Consider the following 5,353-nt stretch of genomic DNA (forward strand, 5'->3'; position numbering starts at 1 on the left):
GGTGAAAAGCAGTTCTGTCAAGAGGGGCGAAATTAGAGGGGGGTCCCAAAATAATATAAAGTCTTATAAATGAGGTGCCATTTGATGAATCTACACAAAGGTGTGAAAAAACATTATAGATCTAGATATACATGTTTTTGCAATGTTTGGTGGGATTTTGTCAAGAGGGGGAAAAATTAGAGGGGGGTCCCAAAATATTGTAAAGGCTTATAAATGTGGTGCAATTTGATGAATCTACTCAAAAGTTTGCAAAAAGATTTTAGATCTAGATATAAATGTTTTCATAAAGTTTGACTGGATTTTGTCAAGTGGGGGCTATGTTATATGTTTTATTTTTGAACAAGTGTCATAATGTAGGTACAAAAAATAGTGATATACCTTTTTGGTGACTGAGGTATAGCCGGTAGCCATGGGCCGTGGCCAGATTGTCCGGGTCATGGAATAAGGTCATGATCCGGACAATCTGGCTACTGGCCATGAACATGAGGGACAACGCATGGGGTTGAAGTGGCCATGTCCACCTGGGACCGGCTTTGTGGTAAAGTTGTTAGAAATTGGGATAGGCTTGAAAGTGAAGAAACATTTTCTCGTAGTAATATAGTAATAGGGTTCTCTCTTCGCCTTCTGCAGGCTGCCATGGAAAGCGAAGAGGGGCCCTGTATGTAACCCCACTTCCCTTTCCATGTTGGCCATTTTGGAGGCGTCCTGGTGTAGAAAGAAAATCCTTTTTTAGCACCATGGGTTCCCGCTTTGGGAACCTAGGGTGCTAATGGCCTTCATCCCTCATTACAGGGGCTGGAATGGGGGGATAATGGTCCAGAGGCTTCGCTTGGGCTGATAACTTGGGCTGCTGGGCCGGTATCCACGTTGCAGTCCCTGGAACGTGGGATGAATGCCACAATATTCCCATTAGCATAACACAAAATGCATGTATGTTGGACAATCTTATTGAGTGTATGTACTTTACTGAGATACTTTTATTTAGTTCTATTTTTTAACTGTGAACTGTGGTTCTTAAAGGAACATTTCTTTTGTAGTTTTCGGATGTATTTTTTTTTTTTTTGGCAGGAGAGCTTAGAACGAAAGGTGTGGAGGGAAATGAGGGAAGAGGCACCAAACACTAACATGGAGGGACAGGTGGACATGGGAAAATGTTGTGCATGTGTTATAGGTAAGGGGCACTGTGTCTCATGCTCCTTGATTACAGCTTCAAAAGCACTTTGAAAGTGCTTCCGTCTGCAGAATGTTTTGTTGTAGTATGTACAGAGGACTGTTGTCTTTGGAAAAAATGGATCAAGAGCCTCTTTTCTTGCTTGCAAGGTAGCTGGTGGAATTTTGTGTCCCACAGAAGTAGACTGTGTGGTTACAGTATTGGTTGAGGAAGATGAGGTGTAGGAAGACAGCTTCCTACTTGCTAAGAAAGGAACAACCTTTCTTAGAGCATTGCGGTCATTGGATTTGGTGTGGCAGCACATGGAGGTGGTCCCTTAGGATTACTGTCCGGGGAGTCCGCGACTGAATATAAAGGTACATTGCCAACAGTGGTAAAGAACTGCCACACCCATGATTCTCCCTGGGTGCTAGAGGTAGGCACTTCCTCTACCGCATCTTCTTGGTCCTCTTCATTGTCTAGGAAGTACTGCGCTTTTTTTGTTTTGACGGTCGTCCAGCTGGTGGTAGTGGTAGCTCTTGGGGAGGAGTGACGGCATTAGCTGAAGCCATTTTAAAGATAAATAGCAGTTTTGCAACAAAAAACATCCAAGTATGTACTGTGTACTAGATTGTTAATGGATAATGAGTAGGAATAGGTGTAGGAGCTGTGCAAGGGACATTTTGAAGTTGAAAATTCCTAGATCAGTAGAAAATGCAGTTCCAAACTGCCCGCGAAGCAAAGATCTTATCGTGAAGTGCAGACGGGTTCTCGGACACGTCATCATGCTGTGTGCCAGTGTATGGTATTGTGGCACTGTCCCGAAGGTCCGCAATGAAGTCAGATGTTCGGAAGACATCTACGGATGCAAAATCAGTTGAAATAGTTGCAAAACGTGTATAGAAGAGTTAAAAATGATGCTAGAAGGTGGAAAATGGTAGAGTTTTAAGGTGACACTTTGTAAATTGACACAAATATTGCTATATTGGGTAGGTATGATATTAGTAAGTTGTAGGAAAATAGCATGCACTGGTGAAAACGGACGTTATGGTTAAGTTGCATTAATAAAAACCTATGAAATTCAATGAAAAAACTTAGTTAAAGGGACGTTATGGTTACAAGTAAAACCGAAAAACCCAAGAAATTTGCAAGCAACCATAACTCGCGCCACCAGCGTGCACTGCTAAGACTAACACCCAGGTCATCAAAGATGACATCACAAATGTCATTGATGCCATTTATAGAGAGTCGAATTAGGTGTTGGCTGAGTTCTAACAATAAATATAGCATCAAGAAAGGTTTTGAAGGCTGCCTTATTACATTGACAGTTACTTATTGAATACACCAGTGCTAAGGTGAACAGAGCTCACTCTCCTATTCCAAACCCAACACTTTAAGAAGGAATGGCACCTTCACAAAAGAACCCCATCACCAGCAGCAGTGTAATCTGTTTAAATTACTAGATGAAGTGCGGTGATCTACCCATTCTACGGCCCTGCAATTGCTTGATAATCGTGTACTCTGATTTGATTATTGGGCCTTGCAGCATGGTCGAACCGTAGGTTTGAATGGGAAGAAATATTTTGCTTGTGGCACCAGCCTGAAGTGCTGTACTGAATGACAAAAAACCTGCGTAAGGAGCATCTTCCTATAACACAAGCATGTTCCCGACCAGACTAAAGTTATGGTATTATTTAAATAGCTGTCAGTACATATTCCACTGATAGTTTAAACAGAACAAAGCAGACAATTATTCATGTGTATTTTTATACCTCATCAATCAGAAAATCCTAAAACATCATACAAAAAATATGCAAACAATTGTTTTTGTGGGGTTTTCTTATTTATAGTAGAAAAAACCAGTTTAGCCGAAGATAGGCTACACATATGAACAATAGTTACACGATTTTGCACGTCATCCTTATGCAGGGGCCATGCTCATCTACTTTGTATCATTCCGATTTGGTAAGTGTGCAACGCCTTCCACTAATGGGTGTGTAAAGCCACGACGACTTGGTACGGGGCAATAGCGCCTGTAGTAGAAGCGTGGAAACAAATGGCGTTTCGGTGGTATGGAAGTAGATGGAGACCACCTTCCTCAGGTACTTTGATATAACAGTTCAGTCCCATTAGATGTAATGAAATATAATACCTATTAAGGTAATGGTTTCAGGACACATTAAAGAATTCAGAGGGAGAGATATGAACACTGATATGAGAGGTAGAAGGAAAGTAGTACCAGTGCATGGTAAAAGACATCAAGCCACCGCTCCTTAAGATCTGGCAAACGGTGCCCCCACCTGCAGATTCCCAAATTTCAAAGAGTCCTATTAATACACCAATATCACCATGAAAAGAAAAAATGCATGCCACTGGGAAGGGAGTGAAGTGCAAAAGTCATACTAACTAATTCATTAGTCCCATGTAGAGGGGTGTGTGGTGGAGCAAGAAAAGAAACCAAGGGGTGATATAATATATAGCTGCATGGTACCCATGAATGTAGATGGTGGGTCGCAGCGTCCCTATGGGGAAGAAACACCCATGGGGGCAAATTGCATACCTAAATCGGTATGGCAGGTGCTTGCTGAGAAAGACTGTCGCGGTCAATATACTGCGACTCACAAGTTGCAATCTGTGCCGCCAAATCCAAAATAATAAGGCACATCTAAGGGAAAAATAAAGAGTATAGAAGCTTGATGGAAAGGGCGTTCACAAGATAGACATAATGCAGAAAAGCTTGGAAAGCGAAAACAGAGGCGAACCTGTGCTCATCTGAGGACACGCGTTGTGCGAGTACGGCACAGGAAGGAGCAGCAAACAACGTTGCAGGGGGACAGTCCAACCATGCATCAGTATGAGCCGTGTAGTAGCTGCAAATACAGATATGTGTGCCTATAAGGATAAAACATCTCAAAGAGGGCTGTGAATGAAAGGACGTGAAGAGGTACTTACTTGCAAGGCACCTCCAAGTGAAAGCAGGATGCCGGCGATCTGGATGCTTGTTGGCGGTATGCGTATAGTGAGGAGATACAACGATTGTTCTACTGGGGGCGTGGTCTAGCTTTTGACTGCACGGGCATAGAAAGAGGACTACGGAAGTCTTTCCTATGCGCTTGAAAGGGTACTACACCGTCGATAACGGCATAGGTGCAGACATGCAGACAATCTAAATGCCAAGTTGTGCATATATGTGTCTACACAGGTTATTTACTGAAAAAAGTCAGGAGAACCTAAAAAATGACGAGGCAGGCAACTCTGCATGGTGCAGTTAACCAAGAATGCACCTAGACAGCAGCAACAATAATGATGTGCTGTGATGCGTAGAGAGAGCCCTTGGGGGCGGGCATATAAGTATATATGTCCAGGTACCCCACTGAGTTGAGGTAAATGCTCAGAATGATGATGATGCAAAAACGACGAGCAACATGTGTTAATAGATCTGCTTGAGGATACGTGTAGCTAAAGCCAAATGACTAAGTATTTTATAGTGTATGATCAAAAACTTCAAAGGGAAAGAGGGGTATAAAGAACCACATGATGCAAAGAGCGGTTTACCACCAGGTTGGTGATGCCTCATTGAGACCTTTGGTGAAGTGTCTAGCTCAAAAATCCAGCGCGCCTCCTTAATGGATAGTGCCTGTAATGGGTTGGAGGCATTTTTAACAACATCTATGACCCACCAGCGTAGGTCTTCTGTTATGTGACCATATTCCATGTAGTGAGTTACTAAGGGCGAGTTGATTGCTTTGCATCGGATCCTGAAACGATGCTCCGTGATTCTCATATTTGAGACCGCAGGGACACTCAATACAGTAGATGACCCACGGGGTCTTGCAGTTTGAGTGGTGGTGTATTTCCCAGAGTTTACTGCGCACGAGGAATGATTTAGTCTTCACAGAAAATTTGAACATTGAGCAATTGCCACAGGGGAAGTGCCCCGTCAGTGGACGGAGATCCCAGCTTGTTGTGGAAGATCAAAGGAGCATCATCAGCAAGGATGTGAAAGGATGATTTTGCCCTGTGTTTTATTTTTTTGAACATGTGGGAACACAAGTACAAAAAATTGTAATATAACTTTTCTGCCGTAGGCAGTGGCACAAAAAATAATCATAAACGTTTGGTGCATGGACAATGGGCCTGGCCCTCGGCGGGTACGAATGTCTACTTTGATTTACTTATTGGCGCATGTGGGATAACTGAAGC

General features: G+C 42.9%; 1 non-coding gene across 1 annotated transcript; it reads right to left on the reverse strand.

Annotated features, from left to right (window-relative positions):
* Window positions 1–3,033: 3,033 nt before the first annotated feature.
* On the reverse strand, window positions 3,034–3,137 carry LOC138460446 (U6 spliceosomal RNA). The gene has a single exon (XR_011263152.1). It is a non-coding gene; the product is annotated as a U6 spliceosomal RNA (small nuclear RNA).
* Window positions 3,138–5,353: the final 2,216 nt, after the last annotated feature.

Source organism: Ambystoma mexicanum, chromosome 4p (genome assembly GCF_040938575.1).
Source record: "Ambystoma mexicanum isolate Mex_15411 chromosome 4p, UKY_AmexF1_1, whole genome shotgun sequence".
NCBI classification, from domain to species: Eukaryota; Metazoa; Chordata; class Amphibia; order Caudata; family Ambystomatidae; genus Ambystoma; species Ambystoma mexicanum.